The sequence below is a fragment of the Oryx dammah genome, unplaced genomic scaffold (assembly GCF_014754425.2).
Source record: "Oryx dammah isolate SB20612 unplaced genomic scaffold, SCBI_Odam_1.1 HiC_scaffold_1, whole genome shotgun sequence".
In the NCBI taxonomy this organism is placed as follows: Eukaryota; Metazoa; Chordata; class Mammalia; order Artiodactyla; family Bovidae; genus Oryx; species Oryx dammah.
Genome location: NW_024070185.1, coordinates 5,692,941 through 5,717,991, shown reverse-complemented (window position 1 = coordinate 5,717,991; position 25,051 = coordinate 5,692,941). Strand labels below are relative to the sequence as shown.

Sequence of the window (25,051 nt, the reverse complement as noted above, 5' to 3'; positions counted from 1 at the left end):
TCCCATCTCTTTCAGAATTTTCCACAGTTTATTGTGATCCACACAGTAAAAGGCTTTGGCATAGTCAGTAAAGCAGAAATAGATGCTTTTCTGGAACTCTCTTGCTTTTTCCATGATCCAGCGGATGTTGGCAATTTGATCTCTGGTTCTTCTGCCTTTTCTAAAACCAGCTTGAACATCAGGAAGTTCATGGTTCACATATTGCTGAAGCCTGGCTTGGAGAATTTTCAGCATTACTTTACTAGCATGTGAGATGAATGCAATTGTGCAATAGTTTGAGCATTCTTTGGCATTGCCTTTCTTTGGGATTGGAAAGAAAACCGACATTTTCCAGTCCTGTGGCCACTGCTGAGTTTTCCAAATTTGCTGGCATATTGAGTGCAGCGCTTTCACAGCATCATCTTTCAGGATTTTAAATAGCTCAATAGGAATTCCATCAGCTCCACTAGCTTTGTTTGTAGTGATGCTTCCTAAGGCCCACTTGACTTCACATTCCAGGATGTCTGGCTCTAGGTGAGTGATCACACCATCGTGATTATCTCGGTCATGAAGATCTTTTTTGTACAGTTCTTCTGTGTATTCTTGCCACCTCTTCTTAATATCTTCTGCTTCTGTTAGGTCCATACCATTTCTGTCCTTTATTGAGCCCATCTTTGCATGAAATGTTCCCTTGGTATCTCTAATTTTCTTGAAGAGATCTCTAGTCTTTCCCATTCTGTTCTTTTCCTCTATTTCTTTGCATTGATCGCTGAAGAAGGCTTCCTTATCTCTTCTTGCTATTCTTTGGAACTCTGCATTCAGATGCTTGTATCTTTCCTTTTCTCCTTTGCTTTTCACCTCTCTTCTTTTCACAGCTACTTGTAAGGCCTCCCCAAACAGCCATTTTGCTTTTTTGCATTTCTTTTCCATGGGGATGGTCTTGATCCCTGTCTCCTGTACAATGTCATGAACCTCATTCCATAGTTCATCAGGTACTCTATCAGATCTAGGCCCTTAAATCTATTTCTCACTTCCACTGTATAATCATAAGGGATTTGATTTAGGTCATACCTGAATGGTCAAGTGGTTTTCCCTACTTTCTTCAATTTGAGTCTGAATTTGGTAATAAGGAGTTCATGATCTAAGGCACAGTCAGCTCCTGGTCTTGTTTTTGTTGACTGTATAGAGCTTCTCCATCTTTGGCTGCAAAGAATATAATCAATCTGATTTCAGTGTTGACCATCTGGTGATGTCCATGTGTAGAGTCTTCTCTTGTGTTGTTGGAAGAGGGTGTTTGCTATGACCAGTGCATTTTCTTGGCAAAACTCTATTAGTCTTTGCCCTGCTTCATTCCACATTCCAAGGCCAAATTCGCCTGTTACTCCAGGTGTTTCTTGACTTCCTACTTTTGCATTCCTGTCCCCTATAATGAAAAGGACATCTTTTTTGGGTGTTAGTTCTAAAAGGTCTTGTAGTCTTCATAGAACCATTCAACTTCAGCTTCTTCAGTGTTACTGGTTGGGGCATAGACTTGGATTACTGTGATATTGAAGGTTTGCCTTGGAAACGAACAGAGATCATTCTGTCGTTTTTGAGACCGCATCCAAGTACTGCATTTCAGACTCTTTTGTTGACCATGATGGCTACTCCATTTCTTCTGAGGGATTCCTGCCCGCAGTAGTAGATATAATGGTCATCTGAGTTAAATTCACCCATTCCAGTCCATTTTAGTTCGCTGATTCCTAGAATGTCGACGTTCACTCTTGCCATGTCTTGTTTGACCACTTCCAATTTGCCTTGACTCATGGACCTGACATTCCAGGTTCCTATGCAATATTGCTCTTTACAGCATCAGACCTTGCTTCTATTACCAGTCACATCCACAGCTGGGTATTGTTTTTGCTTTGGCTCCATCCCTTCATTCTTTCTGGAGTTATTTCTCCACTGATCTCCAGTAGCGTGTTGGGCACCTACTGACCTGGGGAGTTCCTCTTTCAGAATCCTATCATTTTGCCTTTTCATATTGTTCATGGGGTTCTCAAGGCAAGAATATTGAAGTGGTTTGCCATTCCCTTCTCCAGTGGACCACATTCTGTCAGACCTCTCCACCATGATCTGCCCATCTTGGGTTGCCCCGCGGGCATGGCTTAGTTTCATTGAGTTAGATAAGGATGTGGTCCTAGTGTGATTAGATTGACTAGTTTTCTGTGAGTATGGTTTCAGTGTGTCTGCCCTCTGATGCCCTCTTGCAACACCTACCATCTTACTTGGGTTTCTCTTACCTTGGGCATGGGGTATCTCTTCACGGCTCCTCCAGCAAGGCGCAGCCACTGCTCCTTACCTTGGAAAGGGTATCTCCTCATTGCCACCCTTCCTGACCTTCAACATGGGATAGCTCCTCTAGGCCCTCCTGTGCCCACGCAGCCACCGCTCCTTGGACGTGGGGTTGCTCCTCCCGGCCGCAGCCCCTGACCTCGGACGTGGGGTAACTCCTCTTGGCCGCCGCCCTTCAGGCATGGGGTCCTCCCGGCTTCTGCCCCTGACCTCGAACGTGGGGTAGCTCCTCTCGGCCACACCTAGTGCACCCGTCACAGCCGCCCGCGCTTACTGAATCACTTTGTTGTATACCTGAAACTATTAATAACACAATATTGTAAATCAACTACATTTCAATTTTTAGGAGGGAAAAAAAAAAAAAAAAACAGCCCATAAAGGCAGGCTGGAGAGAAAACCAGAGAATGGTGATTCATGAACATGCAAGCCCAGAAGCAGCGCGGCCTCTCCGTGCCACTGTGAAGGTGGAGGCTCTGCCCGCTCCAGGCGTCCTGTGCGCCCTGGCATGCAGCCTGGTGCACGCTGCGCACACTTGCCCAGATGTGCGCACAGCTTCAAGCGCACCCATTACACGTGCAGATATTTCACGCACGTTTGTGGGCGGCATATACACTGAAGAAAACAAGAATGCACAGAGCAGGATTGTTTTGCTTTGGTGTGTAGGTGAACTCTGATGGAACTTGGTAGAACTCAGAGCATTTATGAGCATGATGGATGACCCTCCGGGGGCTCGTTTCCCACCCTCCCGGCTGCGCTGGAGCACAGGCCTGCGGTGACAGCACTGGGTACGGAAGGGACGAACAATGGGTCCTGTGAGTTCGCGGAGCTGGGGCTGCCCTGCCTGAGTGGGAGGTCCGAGCATCCCTCTTGAACAGCACATAATTCAGAGGGGAGTGGAGGGATTCCTGTGGCATGTGGAAATAGCAAGGGGGTAAAATGAGAGCGAATCATGAAAGTGCACTCAAATCACCCAACGTGCTGAGGATTGTTCATGTCAACAGATCCCACCACTGAGAAGCCGCAAGCCTGGTGAGCTTCCCAACCAGATCCAGGGCCCACTCTTCCGTGCTAAGTCCCCCACAGCATCACCCAGGCTGGGAGGCACAGGTGACCAGCCAGCTGTTAGAAGGTATGTAGCCTTTTCATCCCTTTAAAAACTTGTTCGCTTGAACTTTTAAAATGCTAATACAGGTAAGTCAGCAGGACTGGTTGCTTCAGCTGCAAACACAGAACAGGGCTGCCCCCTTGCTCCACCTTCCCTCGGTCTGTGACAGTCACCGAGCGGCTGCACCCAAGCCCCCACTTCACAGGATCCCTATTTTTCTTGATCTTAACAGATCTGGCATGCTTTCCTCTGGCTGTGCACAAAAAGTTCCTGACCATCCTCAATTTTGTGACAGGTGGCAAGGAGGTAGCGGGAAGAGAGGACACCCTTTCCTTAAGAAGTGGTTCTTTGTTTGCTTCCTTGTTTTTGATGCTGAGGCTGTCCTCTGCTCTGATTTCATTTCAAAGTCACAAAGCAAGAAAACTGAGGTCAATGAGACTCTTTCTTGCTGCTCACCCTGGCTATGTTCTTTCAAATGTTCTTTCAGATGTTCACAGGCAAATTTCATATGCTGGACAGAATATTCATAAGGCCTTACTATTTTCAGAAACTATTAACAATGCGGTGTTGATCATAATTCTATAGACCTCCTTAGGAATGGTATTACTGCGCCTCCCTTGGGTATCTATTTTACTGACTGCCAATACAGAGAGTATTTGGATCCAGCCTAAATCCTTCCTTCTGCAAAGCAAACATATTTCCTCTTGTTCTATTCTTAATGGAGACCAGACTTCTTAAATAATCACCCTTTTTTTGGTGGTACTGAAGACCTACCCTCCCCACCACACAGTCCACTGCATTGTCTTAGTTACCCAGCCCAACAAGGATATCCTGCAGGGAACAGGGTGTCTCTCTTTATGAACCAAGTTCAATTTTCTCCTTTCTAGTTTTATTAGCAGTAAGAACTTCTCTTCAAATAATACACTGAAGTGAAAGGTGCCACAGAAAATGCACCACTTTCAAATCCCTCAGAGGCTTGAAACTGTCGCTCTTGTAAATATTTTCCAAGTAATGCTGTTTGTAGGATAACTACAGTCTGAGTTTTTCTGTCATCAGAATCAAGTGACTGGTTCTCTGGTGACTTTTTTCTGCTCTGAAAACATAATGATTCTGACTGTTTCTGGCAGATTGTCTAGTCCAAGGGTAAACTTTGATTCTCTGTTTTCAAAGTGAACTAAAATGGAGTGTTCATCAATCAACATCAGTCAGTCTGGATAATTAAATGCTCTCTCCTCTATTCACCATCTATCCTACATCCCTGCTCTTTCTCTACTCTGACCACATACAGTAACATAAAGTTCTTTATTCTCAATATTTTATTCTTATGCCTAAGATTTTCTGGATATTTATACATTTTCCCCACCTAGACCTTCTGTGTTTGTTGTTACTGTTTAGTTGTTAAGTCATGCCCAACCTTCTTGCAACTCCATGGACTATAGCCCACCAGGCTCCTCTGTCCATGGGATTTCCCAGGCAAGAATACTGGAGTGGGTTGCTATGCTCTCCTCCAGGGGATCTTCCTGACCCAGGGATTGAACCCATGTGTCTACTGCATTGGCAGGAGGATTCTTTAACACTGAGCCACCTGGGAAGCCCGACCTTCTATATATGTGTCCATTAATCCCAGAGAATAACCATGTACTCATAAGATCATTATAAAATAAGATAAAACTGTTAATAACAACCACAAAAGCTGCTATTTGTTAAGTATTTCTTTTAATCCAGTGTTTCTGTTAGGTGCCTCCTATAAATTGCCATATTCCATTCTTTCAGCAAAATGCTGTAAGTTGAACTATGTTCCCCCCAAAAGATACCCTGGAGTCCAGACTCACAGTACTTCAAGTGAGACCTTATTTGGAAATAAGGTCTTTACAGAAGTAATTAGGTCAGTGTGATGTATCAGGGAGAAACTTCATCCAATATAATTTGTGTCCTTTAAAAAAAAAAAGGAAATGTGGTCACAGGGACACACACATGAAGAACGCCATGTGACTATAAAGACAACTGTCTACACCATCTACAAACTGAGGACAGAGGCCTGGAGCAAATGCCTCCCTCACAGCTTCAGAAGGAACCATCCCTTGATCTCAAACTTTTAGCCTCCAGACCAGGAGGTAACATCCTCCTGTTGTTTAAACCACCAACTTTGTTACAGCAGCCCTAGAAAATGAATGCACAACCTTACAATTGCAGTCTTCTTTTTTTAAAATGAGAACTTTGTAGCATAAGACAATTAAAGACCTTCCCCAGATCCTACAGGCAGTAGTGGTAGGGCTGCCATGCAACATAGATCTGTTCTGTTCCTAATGCTTGCTACTCTGTCTTGCAGCCTCCAACCTAAGCTTGCACATGGGCTTACTGTGCACACCTACAATTGCACAATCAAGGGATTTTTATATTGCTTACTCTGAGGAGAACTTCCTGAAGACCCTCTTCCCTATGTTTTGGGAATGAATTATCACAAAAAGCTTGAGAGGGAGGTAGGTACAGTGGCCTAGTTTGGAAAAGGCAAGGTTATATAAACAAAAGTGGACTTTTCTGGTGGTCCACTCCAGACCTTGACTTCTAATGCAGAGGTGGTGGTCTCCATAAGACCTTGACTTCTAATGCAGAGGTTGTGGGTTCGATCCCTGGTCGGGCGGCTAAGACCCTATGTACCTCTTGGCCAAAATATCAAAACATAAAACAGAGAGATGTAACAAATTCCGTAAAGACTTTAAAAATTTGTAGTTGTCCAGTCACCCAGTCATGTCTGACTCTTTGCAACCCATAGACTGCAGCACACCAGGCCTCCCTGTCCCTCACTTTAAAAATGGTCCATATCAAAAACAATCTTTAAAAATAAGTAATTTTTAAACATAAGTACCTCTCATGTAATATTTGGGACATGCTTATATTAATTTTTTCCCTTGTTTAATCTGAAATTAACATCCCACTGGTATTTTTGTAATTCTATTTGTTAAATCTGGCAATTAAAATTCTACCCCAGGAGAACTTTTAGTTTGGGGCCTCAGTCCCCGAGCTGGGAGTGATAGCATAAAAGTGGCAGCAAAGGTGGGGACACCGAGGCCTGCTCTGCATATAAAGTCCTTGAATTGTCTGGTAAATGCTTTGGAATGTTCAATAAATGCTGCCTATTTTTATTATGGGGGCTTCCCCGGTGGGTCAGTGGTAAAGAATCCGCCTGCCAGTGCAGGAAATGCAGGTTTGATCCTTGGGTCAGGAAGATCCTCTGAAGAAGGAAACAGCAACCTGCTCTAGTATTCTTGCCCGGGAAATCTCATGGACAGAGGAGCCTGGTGGGTTACAGTCCACGGAGCTGCAAAAGAGTTGGACATGACTTAGTGACTAAACAACAACTATTATTATTATAGCAATTGGTAACTACCCTCGTAGGTCTCAGGAAAAGATGTGGGGGAAGGCAGAAGGCAAGAAGAGAAGAGCTGTTATTATTATTCCAAGGGTGGATTGGCACTGGAGGGCTTATATAATGAGGTGAAAGACTGATGAGATATGCTGGTTTAATGTCCCATATCTGGTCTTCTGTGCATCTCATTGGGCATTGAACCAATGGAATGAAAGAGCACAGAGTTCTGACAGCACAGAGGACTAAGGCCTGCAGACACAGTGGCCACTGTCCTGACTCCTAAGGGGATGTAGGAGAGACTCAGGAGATGTCTGAGATACATGGGAATGGAAGTCTTTTAAATTAAGTGGAATGAAAGAGTATTATGGCACTGGAAAACTGCTGAGAAGCCCAGCTACCAATCAAAACAACCAGAAAACTCCTTGCTGCTGAATGAAACTCAAGAAAAGCATACAGTGATCTTTTCGAACAGCTTACGCCTTCTGAGTTCCTGGCTAGACACTCCTAAGGAGTCATGAGAGATCTTTTGGAAAATGGAAAGAATGCCACAAGAGCAAAAAAAAAATTAAGTCAAAGTGGTGGTCATGAAATTGGCAGCTCACTGATAACCCTTTTTTTCTTGGTAGTTTCTTTTTTTAAAAAAGGACTTTATTTATTTCTGGCTGTGCTGGGTCTTCGTTGCCGCACAGGCTTCTCTCTAGTTGCGCGGCGCAGGCTTCTCTTATTGTGGAGCACAAGCTTTAGTGTGCATGGGCTTCAGTGGTTTTGGCCCCCACGCTCTAGAGCACAGCCTCAGCAGTTGTGGTGCACAGGGTTAGTTCCTCTGCTACATGTGGGATCTTCTGGGACTAGGGATCGAACCCATGTCTTCTGCATGGGCACGCAGATTCTTTACCACTGAGCCACCAGGGAAGGTCCATCTTTTTTCTTTTTTTTTAAAAATACACTTCTACTGCTGGGTTTACTGGATGTTACAGAACCATGCAAGTATTTCCACAGCAGCCAATTCTTGTCAGTTCAGGAGTCATAAAGTACATATGTTGTTTTCTCTCTGATGACTGGCATAGGAACATGGAAAATTGGCAGAAATAGATGATGACTGACAATCTTCCATGTTCCTATGCCAATAGGAAGAGATTCAGTAGATGTGTGAGAGAATATTTATGATGAAACCTTATCAATTCAAGACACTAGGTAAAGCAAAATTTCAAATTTCTGTCACTTATTTCAAATGGGTTTTCACATCAGATACTTTGAACCATTATATAGAATCCTCCTCCTCTACAGAAGTAAACTGTTTAACAATGTTTTCCTTCATTATCTTTATGACAATTCTCCTACCTTTCGACTTTTTTATTTCTTAAGATGTGTCATTTAATGGTGATAAAAGGAAAGGGATGAGATTCAAATAAACACTCACACTCATGGCAATCCTGGCAAACGTGTGGATGGGGAGGGTGGGGCGTGACTGGCTACAATTAGCGCCAAGTTCATGTCCGTGAACAGAGAAGTCTCTCCATAAATCCTTCAATAATTAATTACTGAGGGACGCAACCAATTTCTGCCTTCTGGACATTATCAAACGTAATCAGAATTTCATTGTAACTATAAAACCATATGAAACGACCGGTGACCGCAAGTTATATTTTAAAAAATTAATGGGCATGTTAATGCCCACTCTACTAAAGGCACATGTGCTCTAGTTTTCCAGTCTCACAAAGCGTTGGAAAACCACAGCTGTTGATAATGCTTTCTACTTGCCAGATCCTGTAACCATGCACTTGCCTTCAACATGGCATTTGTACCACATTAAAGCTTGGCAAGCTTAATCTTCACTAACCACAGGCAAATGGGAACATGCTGTAAAACAGAAAAACAAATTTCAGCCAAAAGCCATTATCAAGTATGTGTTTGTTTGGATTTGACTAAGAACCTCTCATTTGTTCTGTGTACCGATTTCTGTGTACCGATTACATTCGCATTGACTATATCACATGCCTAATAGTCCAGGAAGGCTCTCAGCACAGGAGAGCAGGAAAGAGAGGGGAGAGGAAGAAGCCAGAGTGAGGACGCACTCCTCTGTAAACCTTTGGGGGGACTCTTCGTCCTCTCCTGCCCAGAGTACCACATTAAACGTGTTGTTGAGTAATTGGTAGTTGATTCTTTTATATCATCAGATAGGAGAATCCACCCTTGCATTTATCTAGCAACAAGCCTCATAATAGAAGAAAACTATGCTGTCTGGCTATTTGCTTCTCAGGTGGCTCAGTGGTAAAGAACCCACTTGCCAAAGCAGGAGACTGGGTGGGTTCAATACCTGGGTCAGGAAGATCCCCTGGAGAAGGAAATGGTAACCCATTCCAGTATTCTTGCCTGAGAAATCCCATGGACAGAGGAGTCTGGTGGGCTACAGTCCACGGGGTCACAAACAGTCCGACACGACTGAGCTACTAAACAACAACGACAGCCCCCCTTAGTGCTCCATCCACACCCACACCTACCTTCCAGTATCTTGAGACAGGAACCACATTCCAGGCATCCTTTTTCAGTGCCTAGCAAATGGACATGTGGTATGAATAAACGCCAAACATATGTACCCACATTCTGGGTTTCAGTTGGATTTTGTTCTATCGAGGAAATAAAACAAAGCAACCCCCTCAAACAAACCAAAACAAAGAAACAGATCCTTTTCTTAACAGTCATCGACACTCTCGCATCTTTATTCAGTCATTTTTGAACTTCCACTAAGTACTAGGTGTGACCTTTGTCCCCATTCACTTCAGGGAGTGGACAAGATGACCTGTAGAAGTACTTAGCACGGTGCCTGGTATATGGGAGGCAAGCCACAAAATAAGATTTCTTTCCTTCTCAAATCCTTATCCTTGAACTCATCAATTGACCAAAACCCATCAATTGGCCAACCTGAAGAAAACGATTAGCTTCCAATCCAGTGTCATCATCCCTTTAAATCCTCCTACCCACCATGCAGTTATACACGGTGAGGTTAAGCATGTAAATCAGGGAGAATAAAACACACACAGGCAGAGTCATGGCTCATGATTCTTGCTTTGCCATGTTTTGTTGTAAAAGAGGAGAGAAAATGGTCAGTGAAGAGTTCCAGAATTTCTAGGCTATATCTGAACATACACACACCATACATACACATACACATACTTTGGGGAGGTTGTGTTGTTAATCTAGGCAAATAGCTTTGCAACTGACACTAAGCATTTACTATCCTCTCTGGTTGTTTGCAGAGAAGGCAATGGCAACCCACTCCAGTACTCTTGCCTGGAAAATCCCATGGACGGAGGAGCCTGGTAGGCTGCAGTCCATGGGGTCGCTAAGAGTCAGGCACGACTGAGCGACTTCACTTTCACTTTTCACTTTCATGCATTGGAGAAGGAAATGGCAACCCATTCCAGTGTTCTTGCCTGGAGAATCCCAGGGACGGGGGAGCCTGGTGGGCTGCCGTCTATGGGGTCGCACAGAATCGGACACGACTGAAGCGACTTAGCAGCAGCAGCAGCTGGTTGTTTGACTGAATTTAACTTTTATTTACAAGCAACTTCTATAAATAGATGCAACCTTAAAGCCAACACTTTATGCCCCATTTTGCATCCTACTTGACTCCCAATACTAGGTCAAAGATGGAGGAGAAAACAATCTGACGCATCATCAGTTTGTCACTTTCAGCAGTTTTCATGATATACGCCAAATGCCACCACCAGATTGAACACTGCCACAGGGCAACCCACACTAATCCCCAAGACATCCAGAGTGAACAGACCCTGACATAAAAGCAGATGTAGAAGTCTTTGCGAGTCCAAGATATTTAAAGAACTCATCTATGACCTCTACTGGTCAAGCTATTAAAACACAACAGCTACCATGATTTCAGAAGTGTTTTCATTCATTCAGTGATCAAACACTTTTTAGCGCCTACTATGTGCCAGGCTTCCCTGGGGGCTCAGATGGTAAAGAATCAGTCTGCAACACTGGAGACCTGGGTTCAGGCCCTGGAGCAGAGCATGGCAACCTACTCTAGTATTCTTTCCTGGAGAATCCCCATGGACAGAGGAGCCTGGTGGGCTGCAGTCAGTGGGGTCACAAAGAGTTGGACGTGACTAAGTGGCTGATCACACATGTGCCAGGCACTGATGAAGGAATGACAATAAACAAAACAGGCTTAAACACTCCCTCCCTCTTAAAATTCAACTGGGCAGCGTTTAAAAAATGTGTTGTAAATAAGTTGATTGTAGAGTATTTTGGAAGGTAATAAGTGCTTTTAAAAAGAGGAAAAAGTAAATCAAGGAAAAGAGACTCAAAAGCACAGAGTAGGCGGAACTGGAGAAGCAGGTTGTAGAATGAAATCAGACCCTCAGGATACGTGTCAGTGCAAGGGTAGAATTAAGCAAGGAGTCCAAGGAGGCGAGAATCTTAATAAGTTAATACGTAACACACAGGAACTTCCCTGCCAGTGGCTAAGACTTCTGCACTCCCAATGCAGGGGGTCTGGGTTCTATTTCCTGGCCAGGGAACTAGATCCCACATGCCACAACTAAAGATTCCACATACCACAACTGAGACCCAGTGCAGCCAAGTTAATTCATTACTTTAAAAGGCCTAACACATAGATTCTCAAGTTAGTTTAATTAGACATCGCCTGAGAGCAAGTTTCTTTTTCACAGTTTCACAAGAGATTTTAGAGTCAGTCAGACTTGTGTTCAAGCCTGTATGGGTCAGCTTTGCTGCAGCAACAAACAACCCCAAATTCTCAATGGCATAAAGGACAAATATTCATTTTTTTGTTTACATCTCGTAAAGGCTACAGGCTAACTCTGAGTCAACTGTGACTGGTGGGCTCAGACCTGCTCCATCTGTGTCCTATTTCAGGGGCAGAGCTGAAGAGACAGCCACCTTCTGGGGTATGTTGTCCCCACAGAGGAGGACAGGGCTGAAGTACACCTAATTGCACCACGGAACTTACAGCCTCTTCTCATTTGGGGCATACATCAAGTTCATTCACATTCCATTGACCAAAGAAAGTCCCACTGGCCAAGCGCAGAGTCAGTGGGAGCAGGCAAATGTAAATGTGGCCCAGACACAAGGGCCAGGAGGGAGTGGATCACGGTGAGGAAATAATACAGCGTAACTGTGGGGAGTCACTCAGTTTCTCACCTTATTCAACAGTGAAACAGGAATAGGAACAGGCTACCTGTGAAGAATAAATGAGATATTATAAACGTACTTAGCAAAGTAACTGGTTTATATGAAGGGGTCAGTGAAAGTTAGTATCCTTTTGTTGTCTTCTTCCAGAAGTTGCATCATCACTCTGGCCCAATTCCTCTGGAGGGTTGGGTGGCTGTTGGGTGGGAGGTGGGGTGGAATTCTCTGGCAGTCCAGTGGTGAAGACTGTGTTAAAAAGAAGTTATGGGGGCAAGGAGTGGATGTGTGGGAAAACTGAGAAGCCTGGGACTGAAACCTTGATCCAGTTCTTTCTCTAAATCCTGGATAAATTACTGATCTATAAAGTGAGGCATCCATCTAACTGATCTGTAAGGTTCCTTTCTGGTGCTAAAGATCCTCAGTCTAGGATAAAACATTAACAGGGTTTTCTTTCCTTTTTCTCTAGAGTCGCTGCTGCCTAGTTCTAACACCAGGTGGCGCTAGACAACAACTTAATGAAAAAAGATGAGGGCTTTTCTGTGGAGATTGGAGAGTCTAGAATTATTATTTTCTTACAGATTTGTTGGAGAAGGCAATGGCAACCCACTCCAGTGCTCTTGCCTGGAGAATTCCAGGGTCGGCGGAGCCTGGTGGGCTGCCATCTACGGGGTCGCACAGAGTAGGACACGACTGAAGCGACTTAGCAGCAGCAGCATAGATTTGTTACAAAGCAGAGCTGTTGCATCTGATGATAGCTTTTCAGGAAGCACCACTTTGAGGAAACACCACCCCAAAACATCAAATGCTCCCTCTAGTCCTAGGACCTCATGCTTTGGGAAGAGACTCTGGGAAATTGGGAATTACCTTAGTTTCTAGGGATTTTGGAATAGGAGAGGTACCTTTTTTTTTTTTTTTTTTTTTTTTTTGAGCAAAAGCATGAGATCATTGGAGCTGTGTTATAAGATGATACAGATAGCAGCCATGTAATGGAATCTGGCATGGGGGAGAATTATTCAGCAGACTCATATAACAGGATGGAATCCATGTTCACGGATCTGAGACAAAAGAGTGGGAGTGAGCACAGCAATGGGTGAGACGGTGCAGCAACAGACTCTAAAACTTGGCAACTATTTATACCAAGAGGCTTCAAGTAGGATAAATCATAATAAAAGATGGCTCCCAGATAAGTAGGAAGATGCTGGGGCCACTGACAGCACATGACTTTGGGAGACAGTATTACTGTTATTCTTGCACTTCAAATGCACACCCAGAAGAAGAAGACATGACGGTTCCTGCCTCTTAAGTACCAAGAAGCCGCTGGTGCATGAGTATTGGTCCTAAAATGGCCAGACATGCCAGCTGTGGAAAGCACTGAAAAGCTCCAATATGACAACTAGCCTTTTCTCAAGAAATGTTTCCTTATACATGATTTTAATGGTAGTACTTCATAATCTAGGAAACGGCAACCCACTCCAGTATTGGAAGATTCCATGGACAGAGGAGCTTGGTGGGTTACAGTCCACGAGGCTGCAAAGAGTTGGACATGACTAAGCAGGCACATGCACACACCCACACTTTAAAATCCAGAGGCATTTCTCTGATGATAATGGGCACAGGGCTATATTGGATATCTCTGTACCTTTCAATCAATTTTGCTGTGAACTTAAACTGCTCCAAAAAAAAGGGAAATTTTTTTTTTTTTTTGGCCAATTCCGGGAAGATGATGAAGTAGGAAGTTCTGAGAATCTGTGTCCTACCCTGGATAACAATTGAGCTGGCAGAATCTGTCTGATGTAACTACTGTGGAACTCTGGACAGTTTCTTGAAGGCTTGCAAAGTCCAGGAGAAGATGGGGACAGTTAATTTGGACCAGTTTCAGCTCTCAGCACCACGGCAGCCTTGCATCCTAACCCTCATGGCAGGCAGCTAAGCACGATTCCTAGAACAGCTTGTCCACTACTTGCAGAAGCCTGGGTGGGCAAAGTGGATACCAGTGGTCTGTGCTCTGATCACTGGTCGCTATTTCTGACCACAGGTCCAGCAAAAAGGCAGTGTCACTGTTGTAGCACCTCCCCCCACTAATGCAAGTCCCTCTTCATCTGGCTTAAGTGACAGCCAGGAGATTTAAAGGGAACAGTGTCCTTTTTTTTTTTTAAACAGTGCTTGTTAGTGAGGTGCTAATAAGCAGACCAACGTACACATACTAGAGGTCCCAGAAAGAGAAGAGAGAAAAGGGCAGAGAGGATATCTGAAGAAATAATGGCTGAAAACGTGCCAAACTTGATGAAAAACATGAATATAAATATCCAACAAGTTCAACAATGTCCAAGGATGGTGAGCTGAAAGCCCCAAAAAAGAGAACATCCAGGAAGCAGCAATATAGCAGCAAATAATCACACACAAGGGATCCTTAACAGAACTATCAGTAGATTTCTCATCAGAACCTTTGGAGACCATAAAGCAGTGGGCTGATATAGTCAAAATGCTATAAGAAAAAACCCGTCAACCAAGAATTCTATATCTAGCAAAACTGCCCTTGGAAAGTAAGAGAGAAATTAAGATATCAAGATAAAAGCGAGGGAGTCTGTTACCAGTGGACCTGTTGTGCAAGAAATGCTCAAGAGAGTCCTGCAAGGTGAAATGAAAAGGCATTTGAAGCCATAAGAGAAACTCAAATCTCTATGGAAAAATCACAAGTGTTAGTCACTCAGTCCTGTCTGACTCTTTGTGACCCCATTGTCTGTGACCCCATTGTCTGTACTGGAGTGGATTGCCATTTCCTTCTCCAGGGGATTTTCCCGATCCAGGATTGAACCCAGGTCTCCTACATTGCAGGAAGACTGTTTACTGACTGAGCCAGCAGGGAAGCCCATCAGATAGAAAAATCAAGAAGCCCCTCAGATGGAAAAGCATTTATATATTTCTCTTTCTTGAGAGCTCTGGACCTCTTTCTCCTCCTTGAGGACCCTGGACCCCTTCCTCCTTGAGGGCCCCAGACTCCTTATCAATCTACCTAAGAATTAACTCTTATACAAGATGGAAAAATCAAGATCTCAACAAAGGTAAATACACGGATAATTACGAAAGCTAGTGTTATTGTAACAATGGTTTGCAACTGAACCTTTTGTTTTGTACATGACTTAAGAGTATTGCATTTTAAAAATATTTTATATTTTGGGGCATATGATGTAGACAGAGGTAATTTTATGATATCAATAACTGAAAGGGATGGGGGTGGAGCTGTAAAGGATTTTGGGTATGTTATTGAAGTTAGGCTGGAATAAACTCAAACTATACTTTAACTTTATATATATATAACTATATATATAACTTTTGGATGTTAAAGGAAATCTTTGTGGTAATCACAAAGAAAATAGCTATAGAAGATACACAAAAGGAAATAAAGGAATTCAAACATTTCACTACAAAAAATCAACTGAACACAGGGCCTTCCCTGGTGATCCAGAGGTTAAGACCACACTATCCCATCACAAGGGGACCTAAGATCCTGCAAGCCACACAAGAGGCCAAAATAATAATAATTTTTAAAAATTAAATTAAAAATCAACTGAATATACCAAAAGAAGCCAGTAAGTAATGCAGGAGATGAATAATAATAATTTTTAAAGCTACAAGACATTTAGGAAAACAAATAGCAAAATCACAGAAGTAAAGCCTTACCAGTAATTATTTTAATTGTAAATAAACTCTTCTGTGGATCACAACAAACTGAGAAAAAATCTGAAAGAGATGAGAATACCAAATCACCTGACCTGCCTCTTGAGATATCTGTATGCAGGTCAGGAAGCAACAGTTAGAATTGGACATGGAACAACAGACTGGTTCCAAATAGGAAAAGGAGTACGTCAAGGCTGTATATTGTCACCCTGCTTATTTAACTTATATGCAGAGTACATCATGAGAAACGTTGGACTGGAGGAAGCACAATCTGGAATCAAGATTACCAGGAGAAATATCAATAACCTCAGATATGCAGATGACACCACCCTTATGGCAGAAAGCAAAGAGGAGCTAAAGAGCCTCTTGATGAAAGTGAAAGAGGAGAGTGAAAAAGTTGGCTTAAAGCTCAACATTCAGAAAACTAAGATCATGGCATCCAGTCCCATCACTTCGTGGTAAACAGATGGGACAACAGTGGAAACAGTGGCAGACTCTATTTTGGGGGGCCCCAAAATCACTGCAGATGGTGACTGCAGCCAAGAAATTAAAAGACACTTACTCCTTGGAAGAAAAGTTATGACCAACCTAGACAGCATATTAAAAAGCAGAGATGTTATTTTGCCAACAAAGGTCCGTCTAGTCAAGGCTATGGTTTTTCCTGTGGTCATGTATGGATGTGAGAGTTGGACTATAAAGAAAGCTGAGGGCCGAAGAATTGATGCTTTTGAACTGTGGTGCTGGAGAAGACTCTTGAGAGTCCCTTGGACAGCAAGGAGATCCAACCAGTCCATCCTAAAGGAAATCAGTCCTGAATATTCATTGGAAGGACTGATGCTGAAGCTGAAACTCCAATACTTTGGCCACCTGATGGGAAGAACTGACTCACTGGAAAAGACCCTGTTGCTGGGAAAAATTGAAGGCAGGAGGAGAAGGGGACAACAGAGGATGAGAAGGTTGGATGACATCACTGACTCAATGGACATGAGTTTGAGTAAACTCTGGGAGTTGGTGATGGACAGGGAGGCCTGGCATGCTACAGTCCATGGGGTCACAAGGAGTTGGACATGACTGAGCGACTAAACTGAACTGAAATAAACTCTTCAATCAAAAGACAGAGATTGGCAGAATTGATAAAAACACAGAATATGACTACATCTACAAGAGACCCATTTTAGATCAAAAGACATAAGCAGAATGAAAGTAAAAGGATGGAAAAAGTTATTTCATGCAAACAGCCACAGCCACCAAAAGAGAACATGAGTAGATGTATGAGGTACTAAGAGTAGTCAGATTCTTAGAGACAAAAGTAGTCTGGTGGTTCCCAGGGGCTGGAAGAGAAGGGAAGGGGGAATTATTGTTTAGTAGGAATACAACTTTAGTTTTATAAGATGCAAAATGTTACAGAGAAGGATGGTGGTGATGGATGCACAATGTTATGAATGCATTTAACTATCGCTGAACTTAAAACTGGGTAAGATGGGACTTCCCTGGTGGCACAGTGGATGAGAATCTGTCTGCCAATGCAGGGGACATGGGTTCAATCCCTGGTCCAGGAAGATTCCACATGCAGTGGAGTAACTAAGCCGTGGGCCACAACTACCAAGCCCATGTGCTGTAACCACTGAAGCTCACGTGCCTCAAACCTGTGTTCTGCAACAAGAGAAGTCACAGCAACAAGAAGCCCACAAACAGCAACCAGAGGGTAACCCTTGCTCACTGCAACTAGAGAAAAGCCTGCACAGCAATGAAGCCCCAGCACAGCAAAAATAAAAATAAATAAATGAATAAATAAAAGTATAAAAAGAATGGGTAAGGTGGTAAATTGTATATTATATGTACTTTACACACATACACACAACTGTAAAAAAGAAAAGCTACACAGAATAGCATAACTATTTAAAAACAAACAAAAAAAACCCTTAGCAATTTCTTAAGCCTCTTATATGCCAACATGTCCACAAAGCACAGCAGAAGGAGCAGTGACTTTGGGGTCAGATGGGCCTGGTTTAAAATCTGAAAATCCTGCTCTACTATATAGTCAAAGCTATGATTTTTCCAATAGTCATGTACAGATGTGAGAGTTGGACCATAAAGAAGGCTGAAGAATTGATGCTTTCAAACTGTGCTGCGGCAGGAGACTCTTGAGAGTCCCTTGGACTGCAAGGAGATCAAACCAATCAATCCTAAAGGAAATCAATCCTGAATATTCATTGGAAGAAGTGGTGCTGAGGCTCCAATACTTTGGGCACCTGATGTGGAGAGCAATTCACTGGAAAAGACCCTGATGCTGGAAAGATTGAAGGCAGGAGGAGAAGGGGGTGACAGAGGATGAGATGATTGGATGGCAGCATCTACTCAATGGACATGAGTTTGAGCAAGCTCAGGGAGACAGTGAAGGACGGGATCACAGAGTCAGACGTGACTGAGCAACTGAACAACAACTGTATTAACACCTCAGGTTAAAGAGTCTGCCTGCAATCCCTGGGTCAGGAAGATCCCCTGGAGAAGGAAATGGCAACCCACTCCAGTATTCTTGCCTGGAGAATCCCATGGACGGAGAAGCCTGGTGGGCTACAGTCCAAGGGGTCTCAGAGTCAGACACGACTGAGTGACTTCACTCACTTCTGTATAAAACTGAGCAGAAGAGAGCATGTTTTTTCAGCTTTGAAGGTACTCTACTGCTTGGAGAAAGTTACTTAATCTCTCTGCATCTCAATTCCACCCTTAACATATGGGATATAATATCAGTCTCACACTTTAGCCATGAGAAGTAAAGATAAGGTGGTTAAATGTAAGTTCTTGTTCCCTTTAAACACAAGGCAGTTAGGATGCCCTTGTATGAATCTATCAGACAAGCTCAGCACCAGCAGAGATACATATAAGGCCATGGCTTTCTGTGGGCACCTTTTGCAAGAACCGTTGAGCTCTTATGATGTGAGATATTAAAAAATCAAATATATTAAGCTGGCCTATAGCTTGATACTAGGGATATTCACTGGTTCACAATAAATAAAGAGGAAGAAGGAGTTACACAATGCATCTCTGTTCTAATTACTCAATCACTACCCAACTGAAACCTTGCTTCATAAGAGATTAGCCACAGCTTCTGGGAGCAATAAACATCCTGCATTGCAAACCCCATTTTGCCATCTCACAGAACCTCCATAAATCTCAGTTGCAAGTGAAGGCATCTCTTATTTTATCTATGTAGCGACTATTTCAAGATCATTTTTACAACAGTCATCACTATTAGTCCTTTGGCCAACTCTCCCAGTCAGGGAAAGAAGACATTAATATGCAATGCTGGTATTTCTATTTTGCATTTAGGGCCTCCCCGGTGGTTTGGTACTAAAGAGTCCATCTGCCAATGCAGGAGATATACATTCAGTCCCTGGGTGGGGAGATCTCCTGGAGAAGGAAACGAAAACCCAGTCCAGTATTCTTGCCTGGAGAATTCCATGGACAGAGGAGCCTGGCAGGCTATAGTCCATGAAGTCCCAAAGAGTCGGACATGACTTAGCAACTAAACAATGAACAACAACCTCTGCAGAGAGTATTAGATAAGCAGTGATGACTTCCCATTCCACGTCTCCCCTTTTCTAAACAAACCCAGATTATCTGTCTACCACAGCTCCAACCACATTAACCCCAGACACGGTTTCTTCAGATGGAACACAACACAACTCTGCTCTGTTCATATTCAGTCATTTTCCTGAGCCTGTGCCTGGCTCATCCTAACCGTTCCCTGTCTTCTCGGCGTGTCATGACAGGCTCTCAGCAAGAGTGGACTGCAGGGTCTCTTCCCTTATGTCCTGATTCTTATTACTTCCACTGACGGAGTGACTTTCCAGGTCTGGGAGCACTTTCATATGTGTGTGACAAGTTCCCGCAGCCTTCCTGGAGCAGGATGATGCCTCTCACTGCCTGGCTCAGAACCAGTTATTCTGTTCATCTGTGGCATGCCCTTGTGATGTGTTGTATTTATTCTGCCTGCACACATTCCTGCCTTCCTAGAGGAGGACGTGAAGAAACCACCCGGCCTTTCCCTGCAAGAAAGTAATTTTTTCACCTTAGGTGGGCCATCTGTTTCTCTGAACACAGCTCTGCTTTGACTTGACTTGAATACATCTTGTCCCAGGCGTTTTGCCAGCTGTACCAAAAGAAAAAAAAAAAGCTGTAGGCTCCAGGAAATGGAGCAACTAAAAGTGGTTTCCCTGTAATGTCAGGTCACTCTTTCTGAAATGCAACTTATGGAATTAACCTAAAGGAAATTGTGCATCACTCTCCGTAGGGGTGGTTTGTAGAGTGGCAGGAGGCCCTGATAACAAACAATCATGAATTTCCTAAGTCTCAGTCTCACTGAGGTATGTCACTAGATTCAGCACTGTCCCTACAAATGGAGAGGAAAACTGGGTGCTTGCACTGGACCCCAAACAGAGGACCCCTAAGCTAAAGGTTCTCCTCAACACCAGATGCAGACCCAGTACACACATGCAGTTTCAGTATTCATTTCTCAGTCTCACTCAAATGACTGCTCCTTTCCTTTTTTTTTCTGTATTCAACTTTTTACTTTATATTTGAGTATAGCCAATTAACAATGTTGTGATAGCTTCAGGTGGACAGCAAAGGAACTCATCAAATGGCTGATTCTGGTGCTCAGGTGTGTTAAGAAAGTTTTCCTTAAACCATTTGGAATTAAAGATCTCTTCTTAAGTGCCCAAGCTATTGGGGAAAAAGTATTACCCAGGGCAGAGTGTCAAAATATTCAGGCTGCATAGCAAAAGAAATACTCAAGAAAATGAAATGATATCCTATATAATGGGAAAAAATATTTACAAATCTTATGTCTAGTAGGGGGTTGATAGCTAAAATATATAAAGAATTTATTCTAAAATCCTATAGGAAATCATCCCTGAATATTCATTGGAAGGACTGATGCTGAAGCTCCAATGCTTTGGCCACCTGATTCAAACAGATAACTCACTGGAAAAGACCCCAATGCTGGGAAAGATTGAGGGCAGGAGGAGAAGGAGGGAACAGAGGATGAGATGGTTGGATGGCATCACCGACTCAATGGACATGAGTTTGTGCAAACTCCAGGACACAGCAAAGGACAGGGAAGCCTGGTGTGCTGTAGTCCATGGGGTCACAAAGAGTCAGACATGACTTAGTGACTGAACAACAATAAAGAATCCATACAACTAAATAGCCAAAAATCAAACAAACAAACAAACAAATAATCCAATTTAGAAATGGGCCAATTCTACTTTTGGTTTATTTAAAGTGGACCTACCATATGATCCAGCAATTTTACTTCTGGGAATATAACGGAAGGAAATGAAAACACTACACTGAAGAGATACCCATGTTCATAGCAGCACTGTTCACAACAGCTAAAACATGGAAACAACTGAAGTGAACACTGATAAATAAATGGGTAAAGAAGATGCAGTCTATATATATACATATATATATATATATATACACACAATGGAATATTCAGCCATAAGAAAGAAGGAAATTCTGCCATTTGCAAGACGTGAATAGAACTTGAGGGCATTGTGCTAAGTGAAATGAGTCAGACACAGAAAGACAAATACTGTATGCCCTCAATTACACGGGGAATCTTGAAAAGAAAAACTGCATTGAAAAAGAGATCAGATGTGTGGTTACCAAAGGCAAGACGTGAGGAGAAGACTTGGGGCCTTGAGCTACTCAGAAGGGACAAGACCATGGCTGATATCCAGCCTCTATGCACTGGCACAGTGTTCCTGCAGGTTAACACACAAAACCACGGCCCTGAGGGCTGATAAACAGCTGAGGTTAGATCACGTATCACTGGATGACCATCTAAGGCCACCCTGCAAGTGGTAATGGACTTGGGATACTGGTCCATGAGCCAAGCAGCTCAAGGTTGGTAGCTGCATGGACACAGACCCTGTGGGCCCTCAGGAGGGGCCCGGGTGGGCAGGAGGCCAGTGGGGGACACCACTGGAGGTGGGGAGGGAAGCAAAGGGGCTCCAGGTACAGGCTCCATGAGCTGTAATTTTTTTAAAAGATTTTTTTGATGTGGACCATTTTAAAAGTCTTCACTGATTTTTTTACAATATTGTTTCTGTTTTATGTTTTGGTTTTCTTGGCCAAGAGACATGTGGGATCTTAGCTTCCTGACCAGCGGGTCAAACCTGCACCCTCTGCTTTGAAAAGTGAAGTTTTGACCACTGGACCACCAGGGAAATCCCCACCCAGAAATTTCTAAACATCAATAAGAGACTTAGAAATAATTAGAATGATATGGTGGCCATTTTGTCTTATATCACAGCATAAGTAGCTTCAGGATGAGTTTAGTTTAGAGAATACACAGGGAAAATTTAATGTTTTTACTTATATAATGATTTACTGAAATACATTTGTTTATAAAATGTATTTTGCCATATAAGTGGTTAAATACTCTGCACATCATTGTTAGACTGGGCAGCAGTAAGCTGGGGGATAGAGACTCAGCCGGTGGAGCCTGTAAAGGCTTCACTGAACCCCTGCTTCCCACCATCCCAGAATGACCAGACTTGGGCAGATACGGGTTTCGTTTGATTGACAAGTGAAATGTCATTTTCCATCTGTGGCTGAAGACTGGGCCCACCACACCCAATCAGGAGTTCCCAGCCACTGCTGCTCTCCTGAACCTTCCGAAGGGTCTGACCTGCTGTGCAAGTACAGACTCTGCAAAGGAAATGCCGGGTTAGGCTTCTAGTAACTTTGCCAGGATACAGAGGGCCAGGAGTTCTGTTTCACACATAGCTAGTGAACATCTAAATCAGGCCAGGCAGAGTCTGGGCACTAAGGATGCACAACATCAGAAAGGACAAAAAACCCTACACCCGGAGCCAATGAGGAATTGTAGGTGGTCATTATTCAAAGGCCGAGGATGGATAGACTGAGCCCAGGAGAAGCCTCTGACCTCAAGTCAGCACCCTCTGCTCTGTCCTCCTCGGGCTGGAATATGAGAACACGGTGATCAATTCCACAGAACGGTAGGGCTGATCTACCCTGAGACGGGTAAGCATCATAAGGACAGGCTCCAGGAAAGAACTCCTGCCATATGTTGACTGCTCCTTTGCCACAATTTAGTATCTAAAATTCTGCCATTCAAAAAGCATTTTCCAACAGCTGTTCCTTAGAATCTCATCGCTCAAGATTCCTAGTTAAAAATATTTTTTCAGCTGTTAAACAAATTTGGCAAACACTTGAGCTCTTGGTGAGTCACAATGAACTGGCATACTAATCTGTAGGACCTCCGTTGGTTTTGGATTCAAAATTTGGACATCTCTATTTTTCTAATTATTTGTTTAAGCCGCCATCCCTCCACATTGTAGGTAATTCAGTATCTCTCTCTCAGGGACTCTCCATTCCCCAAATTGTTCACAACCTGGGAATTTACTTAGTCCAAAGGGAGCAGTCTTGTTTCAAAGTTCCAGAGAGAAAAAACTGATCTGCCCATTAGAAGTTCTGATTTTACAAAACAATGTGGAATTGGCACAAAAGAGACATATGGATCAATGGAACAAAATATAGAGCCCAGAAATAAACCCACACAACTATGTTCAATTTATCTTTGACAAAGGAGGCAAGAATATACAGTGGAGAAAAGACAGTCTCTTCAGCAAGCTCTGCTGGGAGAGCACTTAATCAATGAAGTTAGAACACACTTTCACACCCTAAACAAAAATAAACTCAAAATGGCTTAAAGACTTAAAAGATAGGACACCATAAAATTCCTAGAAGAGAACACAGGCAAAACATTCTCTGAGATAAACCATACCAATGTTTTCTTAGGACAGTCTCCCAAGGCAATAGAAATGAAAGCAAAAATAAACAAATGGGACCTAAACAAACTTACAAGTTCTTGCATGGCTAAGGAAACCATAAACAAAACAAAGAGATAACCTACCAACAGTAGAAAATATTTACAAACAATGTGACCAACAAGGAATTAATTTCCAAAATACACAAACAGGTCATAAAACTCAATACTAAAAAATACAAACAACCCAATCAAAAAAAAAAATGGGCAGAAGACCTAATATAGACCTTTCTCCAAAGAAGACACATAGAGAGCCAACAGGGACATGAAAAGATGCTCTACAACACTAACTAGTAGAGAAATGCAAATTGAAACTACAGTGAGGTATCACCTCACGCTGGTCACGTATCCCTCTGCCTGATTCATGTTGACATATGGCAGAAACCAATACAGTGTTGTAAAGCAATCGTCCTTCAATTAAAAATAAATAAATTTAAAAAGAAGTCTACAAATAGGGCTTCGCTGGGCTCAGTAGTAAAGAATCAGCCTGCCAATGCGGGAGACACAAATTCAATCCCTGGCCTGGGAAGATACCACACGCCTCAGAGCAGTTAAGCCTGTGTGCCACGACTATTGTTCAATAAAATACATTTAAAAAGAAAGAAAGAAAACAAACTTATGGTTTCTAAGTGGGGGCATAAATTAGGGATGTGGAACTAACACATGCAAACTACTATATATAAAATAAACAACAAGGTCCTACTGCACAGCATAGGGAACTATGTTTAATATCTTATAATAAACCATGATGGAAAAGGATACAAAACACACAGACACACACATATCTGAATCACTTTGCTGTATGCCAGAAACTCACACAGCCTTGTAAATCAACTCTATTTCAATTCTTAAACTAGTTCTGATTCTAATTCATTCTGCATGGTGTCAGTGTTGAGAACTGGTTCTGTCAGGCTGAAAGGCTGTCCTTTCTGCTTCAGAACCCCACGCAGGCAGCAGGGTGGCTCTGAAGCCACAGGCTCCCAAGTCAACACTTACTGGATTTGCACTCACACAGCCAGCCACTGTTCCACAAACACGGCTGCTTTGCCAAGGTGCCCGGCTGTAACTGGGTTTCTAACCACAGCTGCACACTGTATCTAGAACACGCTATCCCCCACAAACCTCTAGGCTCTGGTCTGGAGCCCAAGTCCCTGACCAAGACTCCCTCTTTTATCTTGGGGGAACTTTTACATTTTCTTGCTAACAGTGCCAGGGCCATCTCAGTTCTTAGGAAGCTGAATCTCAGAAGGGAAGGGGAGAAGGCCTTTATTCCTCTCCTGGAAGACTCTTGGTAAGTTCAATTTGGCACATGGCAGGGGATACTGAGAACAATCTTTGTAAATCTTCCTTCACCAGAGACATGAATATCAACTCACTTGTATCGGTCCTCATCAACAGTATTCGGGGAATAACCCAAGAAGATCCAGAGGGCCAATGTCTTGCTGCTCCTCCAGCCAAAAACAAATTAAAACAAACAAATATATATTTTTTGTGAAAGAGAGATAGAAGAAGATATTTTCCCCTGCTATAATTTTACATATTAAAGGGGGAGGGT

The 25,051-nt window shown here is 43.0% G+C and overlaps 1 long non-coding RNA gene across 4 annotated transcripts in view; it reads right to left on the bottom strand.

The window, feature by feature from the left end:
* The window catches only part of LOC120855936, a 46,306-nt gene that overhangs the window by 8,610 nt on the left and 12,645 nt on the right, over positions 1-25,051 (bottom strand). Inside the window, exons 3-5 of one of the 4 annotated variants that reach the window (XR_005719344.1) lie at positions 19,705-19,785; positions 11,967-12,003; positions 9,287-9,337 (exon numbers count right to left, since the gene is read on the bottom strand). This is a non-coding gene — a long non-coding RNA (uncharacterized LOC120855936). The remainder of the gene's footprint in view (positions 1-9,286; positions 9,338-11,966; positions 12,004-19,704; positions 19,786-25,051) is intronic. The other 3 variants (XR_005719349.1, XR_005719371.1, XR_005719363.1) reach the window with 3 other exon arrangements.